At 41.8% G+C, this 14,408-nt stretch overlaps 1 long non-coding RNA gene across 1 annotated transcript; it reads right to left on the reverse strand.

Annotated features, from left to right (window-relative positions):
- Positions 1–4,135: 4,135 nt before the first annotated feature.
- LOC132529900 (uncharacterized) lies at positions 4,136–12,637 on the reverse strand. Its single transcript, XR_009543611.1, has 3 exons — positions 12,407–12,637; positions 6,490–6,579; positions 4,136–4,385 (listed from the first exon to the last, which is right to left on the reverse strand). It is a non-coding gene; the product is annotated as an uncharacterized LOC132529900 (long non-coding RNA).
- Positions 12,638–14,408: the final 1,771 nt, after the last annotated feature.

Genomic DNA, 14,408 nt, shown 5'->3' on the forward strand with positions numbered 1-14,408 from the left:
CTTTCCTTTTACTGTTTAGCATGTAATGTGAGGATTTCACCCCTGAGTCAGTTGAAAGCAACTTCTAATAGAAAGAGGAACATCACAGAAACAGACAAAAAAGAGCAACATTTCCACCTACAGGAACTAATGAGCGCTCAGAATGAAACGTAAGTTTGATATATGTTCTCCCCAGAGAGAAAGCTTAGAGGCTTAGCTGAGAGGAAGGCGGGGGGGTCCCATGCAGAACACGAGGGGGCTGTCCCACTGGGACCACATTTGTGTATGATGTCTCAAACTATCTAGTGCATGGACTGTGGACCTGACTAGAGCTGCCAGCTTATGGGCAGAAAAACCCAAAGGTGAAGGGTAGAGAATACTCACCTGGCCTTCCTAGATGGCCCATCTTTATAATACTGTCATCTTTATCCTTACATACAGCACAGAGAATATCTGTATCTGAGCAGCTAAGATAAAGTTCTCTGGGTCAGAGACAGATATCTGGAAACTCTTTCACAGATCCTCAGATTCTATAGGGTTTCCCATATCCTTATACCTAGGCATTAACCTCAGCTCAGTTAGGGCCCCAAATACTTCCTCATGCTCACAGGTATACCAGGAATGGACTTCCTAACCCAGTCCTGACCTGTGTCCCCCAGGTATTTCTATCATACATGAAAGTGAGATTTTTAAGAACTCTTAGCCCAGGGTCATTGAAAAGTCTCTAAAGCCCAGAGAGGAGGAATTGTTTCCCCAGACCATGTAGTAAGGAACATATTTTTCAGTACCTCACATGTTAATGGAACCCCTCCCTTCCATATCTGTATATATATATATTTTCTAGGCTCCACATTGAGACAATGTGTTCATTAACCTCACTGAAAAGGGGGGGAAATGAGAAAAATACATTGAAAAGGATGGTCATTGCAGATAGGACATACAGCCAAAAGGCCACATTTAAGGGTACACTGGTGCCTGATTCAGACTCACACATGAAGATGCAAATAAGGATAAAGGAATTCTCTGCCCCAGTTCTGTCACCTTCTGAGTTATCAGGATGATGAAGCCACAGGAACAATGGGATTAATGAATGTCTCAGTTGAATTAGCCAGGCCTGATCCTATATATATCATAAAGGAAACATTTAGTAAAATCAGATAGCTTCATTTCTATGAAAGCCTCAATGGTCCCTTAACTCCAACACATCTTCCTCCTCCAAAATAGCTCTTTCCTCCTTATGCAGAACTCTGTTCAAATATTTTTATCCTTTTTCATATAAAGTCTGTTTATTTCTCCTTGTATGAACATCAGGGGAAGACAGCATTTTAATAATCATGAGTGAGATATTTTTAAAGTATATAAATATTTGCCTTTCCATTTAAAAATGATGTTTGAAGCTTTAAGATTAATGACTCAAAATACTAATATAAGTAGCTAAAGGAGTAATATGTGGGTTTGTTGATTTTAAATGATATATGAAGATCACAGGGAAAGACATTAATAGTACAATGGAACCATCCATTTTTTATTTCTATATTGAGCATTATTTTATCAAGGGAGTGACAATTGAGGGGTTTCTGGAAGTTTTAGTCCATAGCATCCTTAGCATAAGAAACAACTCCTTTTGACTTTGGAAATTTTTTATACAAATATAAGGGAAGTAACCAACCACTGTCCATGAAGAAAACTATCTATTCAAGGCTATCTTGCATTTCAGTTTAGGTCCCAGAGATTGGGTAGCAATGTGTGTTTTTAAATAAATAGATTAGGCATATTCCTTGCCAGGGAGCATCTTTGAAGAGCAATGGTTTCCTGGGCAGGAAATTAAGGCTAGAATGTTGGTGCCTCACACATGAAGATATGTAAGTTGAAGTAAGCAAGATTTGGAGGAAATGAATGAAAAACTATTGTGATGGTAGTATACTTTTAGAAAGCTAAGAGGATGGTTTCCATTCTTGGAATTAATTTCTAAAAGAATGAACTCTTAGAATAGTACGTGACCAATGTTTAACCCTCCTGACCCAGCACCCTGAAGAATCCCAGTGAAGAAAAGAAACAGAAGTAGCTAGAGGAGTCCTGTGGTGTGATCACTAGGTTTTCTGCTGAAGGTAAACAGAGTGCTCCCCTTTGCACTACATAGGCAACAGAGCTGCATTTCCTATTATCAGTTCCTCACTGTTTCTGTCTCCTTTTATGCTCTAAATGGCGGGGGCTGGAAGACTTACAATTTCCCACAATCACTTGCAGGAAGAAGCTGAGGTAAATTCCACCAATGATAGTTTCTCCTATTTAGGGGAGGTTTAATTTTGCAGGGGCCTTTGCACTTGCCTGAAAATTGCTAGCCTTGGTGTTGGTGCATCCTTCAGAAGCGGTTTCCTGGGGTATTTGAAACTTTCTGATGAGGATTTTGTAAGCACTTGATTTCCTGTAGGAAACCACTTCCTGCTTTAAATACCTACAGGGCTTTTTTGTTTGATGCCTGATTTTAGAACCCCAGGTCTCCTTGAATTCACTTAACCCTTAGAAAAATTACATTTCAGGAGCAGGACAATCAGGCTTTAGAGTTGTATCCTCTCACCCCAGAGTAGTGAAAGATGAAGAATAAAACGACATTTACAAGGAATTTGTTGGGCAGGTAGACCAATGAGAGAGAGACAGACAGACAGAGAGACAGAGACAGAGAGAGACAGAGTAAAAGGAATTATACTCAGGGGGGGTTGGGGAAAAAAAATTATACTCAATAAGAAATAATCAGAAACTTAAGAAACAAAACTACAAAAGAAACGCACAAGCCTAGAGATGAAGAAAACAAAAACTTTTGATACAATCAAGCTATTAAGAACAATCAATAAAATTCAATAAATAACATATTTAAAAAAGAACAATAAAAATAAAATGGAAAATAAAAAAGAAGAAATGTGCCCCCAGAAACCGCAGGAGCACCTATGAAGAGAAAAAGAATATACAAACATAGAAAGTGACACACACCCCCAAAGAAACAGGTGCAGACAGAAAAGACCAATATCCCACAGACATTTTGAATATCACCTTAATAGACATCCACACAGTTTTACAAACACCAAAATGAATTGTGATTTCAACAGCTCTTTATCACAAATTATTATAATTATTAGACAATGAAGGGACTTTCCCAGACTATTTTAACTTCCCACTCAATGTGGAAATTCCTCACCTAACAGTTCTGAAAGGTTGCACCGGATTTTTCTTTAATATTTCTACTGACAGTTTGTTTCACTTCAGAACAATCTATTTCATGTCTCCAGTCCAGGTATCTCTCTCCTCTTCTCCCCTCCTCTCCTCTATCCTCCCCTCCTTCCCTTCCCCCAACTCCTTCTTTCTCTGTCTCCCTCCCCCTCCTCCTCTTTCTTCTCCTGTCCATCCTTCCCCCGCCCCCTTCGCTTCCTCCTTATCTCTCTCTCCCTGTCTTTCTCTTTCCGCCTCCCTCTCTCCCCACCCTCCTCCAGTTCCTTATATGCTTCTCCAACTAGAGATTCCAAGTAGATGCCTTAAAGACCCATCTGGATGAACGTACTGCACTTGGTCAAGAGAGGTGAACAGAGGTAAACAGGTAAACATGATAGGTAAAGCTGAGGGAGAATTATATCTAGGAACTTACATGAAAAGAAAACCTGATGTGGGAGAGGAGCGATAAAAATTAGTTTCACTTGATAATAAAGAAGAAATGTTTGGGGGCCATGAAGCTTTGCGTAGAAAAAGAAAATCTATTGAAATTCCTTCTCTGGGCATCTGTCTCTGTGAAACCATGTTCCATTCCAAGATGGGAGAGAAGCATGGCGCTGATATAAGAAAACAGCGCAATGTGGACAGAACATTTCAGAATGTTCAGATGAGTTTGCTACATGATCATCTTAGATGGAGAGAGAAAAGTCTCAGCTATGGTCCTGGATTAAGTGACCGCTTAGTCTTATAAGGACCATGAGTTTTTCTTCCCCTGCAAGAATGACTATATATGTTGCTTTAGGAGAATAAGATAATGTAAGTCACTCGCCTAGGATTTCACCTGGAAATAGGAAATTCTCTTGAGATTTAAGTTGAGTAAAAACAGTTGAGTGTAAGAAGCTATCAGTTCAACAAAAAATTCCTGGTAGCACAGAACTTTTCTGAGAGCCTCAAAATATTTATTATCTTTTTTTCCAGTATAAACACAGATAATGAGGGTCTCAGAAGACCTCCCCCATCTGAGATAAGATGTCACAGGACTCCTTGCAGGCTTAGCCACTCTCAAACTGATGGCCCAGGGGCACAGATCTCAGCCTCAGAATCCCTGGGCTCTCTTGCTACCCTCACGAATAGTGGGGCATCTTCTCTCATCTCATCTTCCTGCCCTCCAAGAACTCCTGTCCTTGGTGACTCCAGGGGACAGCCTGAAACAAGAAGAAAAGTGTTGGATTCTACCTGTGACCCAGAAGAATGAGAACACTCATTTTAGAGAGCAGGAATAATGGAAGAGATGCAGACTGTAAAAATTTCTGTATGTCATCAGACACTCAGAACCATCCTGTCACAACAGGACTTTATGACTCTTCGCCCATAGTCTGGGGAAAACTTGTAACAAGAGATTACTATTTCTCAAGGTGAATATACAAGAAATGGGAAGGAGGAAATCACAGCTCCGAAACAGTCAGTCCTCAGTGACAGACCAACCTTTTCTTTGTGACTTGTCCTGACTTCTGAAATATCTATGCAGATAATCCCAAACTTTATAATGCTTGTTATATAAGGGAGTTGCTACATGAGCTATAAAAAAAAGTCAGTCTTCACCAGAAGGCTTACAACTTTTCACCTTACACAGAAAAAAGAAAACAACAGCTTTCTAATCTGCTAATTAAAAAATATTACGGCTGAAGCTCTCGTGCTTCTATCTCTAAGGTCCTATGAGTTTCTAAAGAAATCTGGATTAATGTTCTCCCCCATCTAACCCAAGAAACTCTATATCTGTAAGGAAGGTCAATCTAGTATATTAGGGGCAATGGCCCTCGTAATGTAAGAAATGTCACAAAATGTTCATATTCTGGCATTTCACCAGACACTCTATACTTTGGTTCACATGCAGAATTAGTGCAAAAATCGTTTGACCGTGCATGGAACTAATATTCAAGTTTGAGAAATATGGTCATAGAAACACCGCATCAGTGACTGAGAACAGGGGTGGAAGGGAGGTAACCACAGAAACCGAGATCTAGCCAGCCTCTGTGAGGACACAGAAATGCCTTGAAAAGGGCAAAGTTGACGTATGAAAGAGATAGGAACCCACTCAGATTTTCTACTCTCAGAAAGGATAGCTGTACTCTCCTTGGTCACTTAGAGAGGCCTAGGTGACAAACCTGTACCCCTCCACGAAGGAGATACCCACTTCACTCATTGCTGGAAAAGGAACAGTTTCAGACAAAGCCACTAATTTGACTTCTTTGAAATCATCACTTGGGGAATTGTGTTTTGACTTCGGACTCGAAGGCAGACAAGGGTCTCAAGGACAGTGGCAGAAGTGAAGTGCAACGTGAAATAGGGAAATGGAGACATTTATGCAGATGATTGTGAGTTACAGGGACTTCATGCGAAGTTTGGGGCAATTGACTTAAACTTTTCCAACTACAACAATAAAGTATATATTCTCATTTATATAATGGCAGTGTTGGGTTAGACGCTCTGGTTGCTTACAATTAAAACCATGTTCTACTTTATTTTACCTCAGAGAAACCCTGTAAAATAACCTTTTACAGACCAGGCATTTTAATTTTGTGAGAGGGAAACCTGGTCAGACTATCTGTAGGACATCTGACGTTCATATTGAAGGAGTGATAGGGTTGATTCAGAGAACTGAAGGAGTCCTCTCCCAGTGATGTCACAAGGGAGCCATAGAACAGCACGAAGAAGAAAGGAACTGCCCTTACCTGGAGAGGCAAGTCACCTGACATACAAAATCTGCAGGAATTAGGGCCAACAGGTGGTCAGAATGTTCCCTAGAAAAATGGACTTTCAGCCTCCCCAGGGTGTTTGTATGATGATCTATCCCATCACTTATCCCTATCACAATGACAACTTTTAACAAGTGCCTGGAGAAGAGGCACTTTTTCACTGTCTAGCATGAAAAAAAAAAAAAAATGTAGCTTAATCACTGAGTCACTCGAGAGGGAGAACCTTGATAAGAAGAGGAACATCACAAGTATAGATAGGTGAGAAAGAGAAACCTTTCCACATACAGGAGTCCCTACATCATAAACCTATGTTTATTATGAAGGTAATGAGGAGTTAATGAGAGCTCAGAAGCAGACATCTGCTTGAAAAGTGTTCTCGCTAGAGAGAAGACTCAGAAGTCTTAGGCTAAACAGAACACGAGGGGGATGTCTCACTGAGCCCAGATTTGAGTTTGGGATTCTCGGATATCTAGCACGTGAACTGTGGGAGTAACTATAGAGCTGTCAGCTTATGGCCATATGAACCCAAAGGTGAAGGGCAAAGAATACACACCTGGTCTTCCCAGATGATCCATCTTTATGCCATTGTTTTCTTTATCCTTATGGACAGCATTATGCAGAGAATACCTGCATCGGAGAAACACTAAGACAAAGCACACTGGGTCAGAGGTCATCTGGAAACTCCATATATCCCCAGGTTCCACAGGGTTCCTTAGATCCTTAAGCCTGGGCATTATGTAGGCTCAGACAGGGCCCCTGATACTTCCTCATACTCCACAGGTACACCAGGAATGGACTTCTTAGCCCAGTCCTGACCCGTGTTACCCAAGTACTTCTATCACATATAAGATTATAATTCTAAGACCTTTAGCCCTGGGTCATTGAGACCTTGGGGATCAGAGAAGAGTAGACATTTTTCCTCGTGTTCCCCGCATTATAACATATTATATATATAACATATATCATATAATATGCGTATATAATATAACATATATAACATATTATATATAATATAACATATGTTATATATTATATAAAATATAACATGTAGTAATAACACCTTCTCCTCGCTCCATACACACGTTCCCTCATTATGGTTGGCCTGTGTCCTACAGCCCACCATGGTACTTACATTTCTTTACATGTTGGTCTATCTCAAGTAAAAAGGAAGAAAACATGACAAAGAGAAAAAATACAAAGAGCATAGCAAACAAGGCATAGAGCCAAGGAACACCATTTGGGAATAAGCTGGCCCCTGGTACAACTTCTGCCATGGAGGTCTGAGGACGCGGAACTCTCGGCCCAGCTCTCTCACCTCCTAGGTGATGAGGCTGATGAAGTCACAGCTTCCGGCACAATAGGACTCATGAAGGTCTGGATGGGGATTGGCCAAGCCTCGTCCTGTAACTGCTAGATAGAAACAAGTAATCTCAGGGAGCTTCACTTCCACCACAGCTCCACTGAACCCAAAATATTAGACAATCAGATTAGCTTGGCCAAGGTCAAACAGCTTGTGAGCAGCTGGTGTGGCACTGAAAGCTGGCTTGCTGAGCCCCAGCTCCAGGCCCTTTCCAGTGCCCACAGTGCTGCCTGCCTTGCTGCCTGCCCGGGCCTGTGTTCCAGCCTGGCACAGATCTCAACTCCTCATTCTCTCCCTCACCCATGCCCAGCTCATTTGTCACCCAGCCCTTCTGTTGCTAGTTTGCAGTTTTTCATTCTTTCAAGGAGAACTGCTTCTCTCTCTCCTGGGTCTGGGGTCAGGGCTCTCCTAGGGCTGGTAGTGAGAGGCTGGCAGGCCTGCTAGCTGGCCGCTCAGTGGTTACTTCCACTGCTGGGGCCCATACTTGGATACCTCAGCACTGACCCCCCCATGCTGCTTTCACCCTGTGCCTCCCTAGCCTCAAGGCCACCCCTAAGTAGAGGACTCACTTTCCTCTGCTTAGCTGGGCAGTAGGGGCTGCTGGGATGGCAACAGGAGACCTAAGAGTTAGAGGAGCCTGGGTCTCCCGTCTCTGCACTCCCAGGAGAGCCCGTCTCTTTCCCTAAAGCTTCCTGATTTAGGGCTCTCTGTGAAGGCCCAAAACGTACTGTGAGCTCCAGCCCCAGGGCCTCTGAGGGTAGATTTTACTACACATATTCAGAATGTCCCTCTCACTGCATCGGAACCATATCCATTCACAAAATGAAGAAACTATTTCCCTAGACTTCACAGCCCTAGAGCCAATCTTACTCAGCAGAACAATGTCTAAATTGAAAAACCAAAAAAAGGACAGATTTTCCCTGCCACAGGGAACACTGTCCCACCACCACTCCCCCGTACACACAATGATCTCAATTCCTGGTCTGAACTCAACCTTCTCTAAGGTGACTGACCAGTGCAGACCCACTGACAAGATGCTAATGTGGTTCCACAGTCTTTGCCAGCTCCCAAGACTTCTTATGTACCATGTCCAGGAGCCCTCATGCCTCATCTCCATCTGCATGAGTGTGTGTTTCCTCTCAAGGTCCACAAACCCCCTATTTCTCAACAGAACAGCCAAGGGAAATCTCTGATACCAGGACACTGCCTAAGAACAAAAAATGTGCCCAGTGCAGGATTGGATAAGAAATATGAGGTCTAAATACTGCTCGTCCAACTGAGGAAATAAAATCCCAGGTGGAAACGGCAAGGGTCATTATGGACTGGACCATCGGGGAATACTTTATGGAACATTAGAGAAGAAAAATAACCTTTAAGCAAATGCAACTGAAAGGAAATTATCTGTTGAGAATCAGAATGACTTCCTGATTCTAAGGGATGTAAACAGGAAGTGAAGATGCCTACGTGCCTTTATTGGCTTTATTTTTGGCTAAGTCTCAGATATTAAAATTCTCTAAGTTTTTTTTTTTAACTTATCAAGGTAAGAACTAATGTTTAAAAGCTGAAACAAAGAAAAAGTGTCCAGACTATTTTACTCTTATCTTTGCTAATAACTACACTGTAATAAAATCTACATGATTGTGTTGTTTTGTTTTGTGTTGACATCTTCACACAGAAAGGTTCACGTTTTTGGGTTAAAACAACACTCATTGGCTCCAGCACATCTTTCTCCTCCTAATAAAGCTCTTTCCTCCTTATGCAGAACTCTGTTCAATTTTCTATTCTTTTTCATATAAAGTCTGTTTATAACCCCTTGTGTAGGAAAAAATCAGGAAAAATGCAATTTAAATAATCCTAAGTGAGGAGGCTTTAAAAAAGCAATATAGCATTTGCCTTTATTCTTTTAACAAACCGGGGATTTTAAATCTGGAGTTTCATTTAATGATTCAAAATATAAATATAAGTAATTAAGGAGAACAAAGAACAAATAAGAACAAAGAACAAATACAGGAACAAAGAAGTTAAAGTAGTATAGGAAATGGTATAGGACATATATGCACTACCAAATGTAAAATCAATAGCTAGTGGGATGCAGCCACAGAGCACAGGGAGATCAGCTCGGTGCTTTGTGACCACCTAGAAGGATGGGATAGGGAGGGTGGGAGGGAGGGAGACACAAGAGGGAAGAGATATAGGGATATATGTATATGTATAGCTGATTCACTTTGTTATAAAGCAGAAACTAACACACCATTGTAAAGCAATTATACTCCAATAAAGATGTTAAAAAATAATAAAAGATATTGGGCTTCCCTGGTGGCGCAGTGGTTGAGAGTCCCCCTGCCGATGCAGGGGACACGGGTTCGTGCCCCCATCCAGGAGGATCCCACATGCCGCGGAGCGGCTGGGCCTGTGAGCCATGGCCGCTGAGCCTGCGCGTCCGGAGCCTGTGCTCCGCAACGGGAGAGGCCACAACAGTGAGAGGCCCGCTTACCGCAAAAAAATAATAATAATAATAATTAATAAATAAAAAGGTTTTAAAAAAATAGAATCTCTTTATATTTTATTTTCTTTAGAATTTTTTTCCAGATTTGTTGAGATATAATTAACATACAGCATTGTGTAAATTTAAGGTATACAACATAATGCTTTGATACATGTACATATTTTGAAATGATTACAGTAAGTTTAGTAAAGGCTTCCACCACCTCACATAGTTACCTTTTCTTTCTTCTTGTGTTGAGAACATTTAAGATCTAGTGTGTAAGGGCAACTTTCAAGTACATAATATAGTATTGTTAACTATAGACACCATGTTGACATTAAATTCCCAGAACTTATTCATCTTATAGCTGGGGGTTTGTACCCTTTCACCACCATTTCTCCATTCTTCCACTCCCCCAGCCCCTGGGAGCCATCATTAACTCTATTTTTAAGAGTTTAACTTTTTTTAGATTCCACAAATAAGTGATATCATAAAGTAGTTGTCTTTCTCTGTCTGGCTTATTTCAATTACCATAATGCCCTCAAGGTCCTTTCATGTTGTCACAAATGGCGGGATTTCCACCTTTTTTATGCCTGAATTATATTCCATTCTCTACATGTACATTCCATTCTCTTATCCATTCACCTGTTGATGAACACTTTAATTGTAGTTTCCATATCTTGGTCATTGTGAATAATGCTGCAATGAACATAGGAGTGAAGACATCTCTTTGAGATACTGATTTCATTTCCTTTGGATATACACCCAGAAGCTGGATTGCTGAATCATATGGTGGTTCTATTTTTAATTTTTTGAGGAACCTCCATACTCTTTCCATAATGGCTGCATCAATGTGCATTCCGACCAACAGTGCACAAGGGCTCCCTTTTCTTCTCAGCCTCACTAAAACTTGTTGTCTCTTGTCTTTTTGATGATAGCCACTCTAACAGGTGTGAGGTGATGTCTCATTGTGGTTTTGATCTGAATCTCCCTGATGATTAGTGATAGTATCTTTTCATGTATTGGGTTGGCCAAAAAGTTCATTTGGGTTTTTGTAACGTCTTATGGAAAAACCCAGACGAACATTTTGCCAACCTAACACCTCTTGGCCAGTTGTATGTCTTCTTTGGAAAAATGACAATTCAACTCCTTTGCCCATTTTTTAATTGGATTTTTTTTTGGCTATTAAATTGTTTTTAGTATAATTTAGATTTAGTTTTTAGTATAATTTAGATTCTAACCCCTTATCAGATAGATGATTTGCAAATATTTTCTCCCACTCCATAGGTTGCCTTTTCATTTTGTAGACTGTTGTGCAGAAACATTTTAGTGTTATATAGTTCACTTGTTTATTTTTGCTTTTTGTTGCTTGTGCATTTAGTGTCACAGCCAAAAATTGGTGTCAAGACCAGAGTCTATGAACATTTTCACTATGTTTTCCTCAAGGATTTTTACAGTTTCAGGTCTTATATGTAAGCCTTTAATCCATTTGTAGTTAATTTTAGTATAAGGATATAATATAGGGGTCCTGTTTTATTCATTTGCTTGTGAATATCAAGTTTTACCAACAGCATTTATTGAAGAGACAATTGCTTCCTAATTGAGTGTTCATGGCACCCTTGTCAAAAATTAGTTGGACACTTGTAAGAGAACAATTTCCAATAGAATGAACATAAATGACCCAACAATAGCATGCCAGTAGCTGTAGAAATTGGTAAGCCACTTAAAAAAAAATCATTTGTTGAAATCTACAAAATATACACATATTATACCCTATAACCCAGAATATTCCAAAGAGTATACTCCTAAGAAAAACTTTCATCAATTTTGGGTAATAGTGGCTGATATGAATATCTTTTTATATGTATTTCGGTAGATAAACTCATTTTTTCTTTCCTATTATATAGCTCTGACACCAGTTCTACTTATAATAGCAAAAAACTAGAAATAATTCAATGTCCAAAATGCAAATAAATAGCGATAGAGACTTGCATTAGAATACTAGATAGCAATTTTTTAAAAAACTGCTACATGTAGTAACTTATTTGAATTTCACAGACATACTATTTTGTAAAAGAAGCCAGGCCAAAAGAAATTCTCACTGTTCAAACTGCTCAACCACAGGAAGAACTAATCTATGGTGACAAAAGGTCGGTACATATAGTGGTAGGCAGGGAAAGCAGGCATGAGAGTGCCTTCTCTGGCGTAGAAAATATTCTTTATCTAGCAAATACATATATGGGTATATAGTTATGTATCCGTTCTTTAGTTGTACACTTAACATTTGTGAAATTTACTCTATGCAAGTTTATAACTCCATAAAAAGTAAAATTAATATTGTACTAGGCTTTTTGAATGAGCTGGGGATTTTTTCCCTCTATTTTCTGCTGCTTCTCTTTTTTAAATTTAGGGGGGAGTTGAGGAAGATGGAAGAGTAAGACGCGGAGATCACCTTCTTCCCCACAGATACATCAGAAATACATCTACACGTGGAACTGCTCCTATAGAACACCTACTGAACGCTGGCAGAAGACCTCAGCCCTCCAAAAGGCAAGAAACTCCCCACGTAACTGGGTAGGGCAAAAGAAAAAAGAATAAACAGAGACAAAAGAATAGGGACGGTACCTGCACCAGAGGGAGGGAGCTGTGAAGGAGGAAAGGTTTCCACACACTAGAAGCCCCTTCGCGGGCGGAGACTGCGGGTGACGGAGTCGGGGAGCTTCGGAGCCGCGGAGGACAGCACAGCAACAGGGGTGCGGAGGGCAGAGCAGAGAGTTTCCCGCACAGATGATCGAGGCTGACCAGCACTCACCAGCCCGAGAAGCTTGTCTGCTCCCCCGCCGGGGTGGGCGGGGCTGGGAGCTGAGGCTCGGGCTTCGGTCGGAGCAGGGAGAGGACTGGGGTTGGCGGCGTGAACACAGCCTGAAGGGGGTTAGTGCGCCACGGCTGGCCGGGAGGGAGTCCGGGGAAAAGTCTGGACCTGCTTTGTGCGCGAGGAGAGGGGATTCAGGGCGCCTCTTAAAGGAGCTCCAGAGACGGGCGCGAGCCGTGGCTACAAGCGCGGACACCACAGACGGGCATGAGAGGCTAGGGCTGCTGCCGCCACCACCAAGAAGCCTGTGTGCGAGCACAGGTCACTATCCACACCCCCCTTCCGGGGAGACTGTGCAACCCGCCACTGCCAGGGTCCCGGGATCCAGGGACAACTTACCCGGATGAACGCACGGCGCGCCTCAGGCTGGTGCAACGTCACGCCGGCGCAACGTCACGCCGGCCTCTGCCGCCGCAGGCTCGCCCCGCCCTCCATGCCCCTCCCTCCCCCCCCCAGCCTCAGTGAGCCAGAGCCCCCGAATCAGCAGCTCCTTTAACCCCGTCCTGTCTGAGCAAAGAACAGACACCCTCCGGCGACCTACACGCAGAGGCGGGTCCTGATCCAAAGCTAACCCCTTTGGTTAGCTTTGGTTCCCAGGAGCTGTGCTAACAAAGGAGAGAAAGGGAACTCTCTCCCAGCAGCCTCAGGAGCACAGGATTAAATCTCCACAATCAACTTGATGTACCCTGCATCTGTGGAATACCTGAATAGACAAGGAATCATCCCAAATTGAGGAGGTGGGCTTTGAGAGCAAGATATTATTTTTTCCCCTTTTCCTCTTTTTGTGAGTGTGTATGTGTATGCTTCTGTGTGAGATTTTCTCTGTATAGTTTTGCTTTCACCGTTTTTGTCCTAGGGTTCTGTCCGTCCGTTTTTGTTTGTTTTTTTTTACTTTTTAAAAAAACTTTTTTCTTAATAATTATTTTTTATAATAACTTTATTCTACTTTATCTTACTTTATTTTATACTCTTTCTTTCTTTCTACTTTTTCTCCCTTTTATTCTGAGCGGTGTGGATGAAAGGCTCTTGGTGCTGCAGCCAGGCGTCAGTGCTGTGCCTCTGACGTGGGAGAGCCAACTTCAGGACATTGGTCCACCAGAGATCTCCCAGCTCCACCGTAATACCAAACGGCGAAAATTTCCCAGAGATCTCCATCTCAACACCAACACCCAGCTTCACTCACCGACCAGCAAGCTACAGTGCTGGACACCCTATGCCAAACAACTAGCAAGACAGGAACACAACCCCACCCATTAGCAGAGAGGCTGCCTAAAATCATAATAAGGCCACAGACACCCCAAAACAGACCACCAGACTTGGACCTGCCCACTAGAGAGACAAGATCCAGCCTCAACCACCAGAACACAGGCATTAGTCCCCTCCACCAGGAAGCCTACACAACTCACTGAACCAACTTTAGCCACTGGGGACAGACACCAAAAACAATGGGAACTACGAACCTGCAGCCTGCGAAAAAGAGACCCCAAACACAGTAAGATAAGCAAAATGAGAAGACAGAAAAACACACAGCAGATGAAGGAGCAAGGTAAAAACCCACCAGACCTAACAAATGAAGAGGAAAAGGAATTCAGAATAATGATAGCAAAGATGATCCAAAATCTTGGAAATAGAATAGAGAAAATGCAAGAAACATTTAACAAGGACCTAGAAGAACTAAAGAGGAAACAAGCAACGATGAACAACACAATAAATGAAATTAAAAATTCTCTAGAAGGGATCAATAGAATAACTGAG

This window comes from Lagenorhynchus albirostris, chromosome 11 (genome assembly GCF_949774975.1).
Source record: "Lagenorhynchus albirostris chromosome 11, mLagAlb1.1, whole genome shotgun sequence".
Lineage (NCBI taxonomy): Eukaryota > Metazoa > Chordata > Mammalia > Artiodactyla > Delphinidae > Lagenorhynchus > Lagenorhynchus albirostris.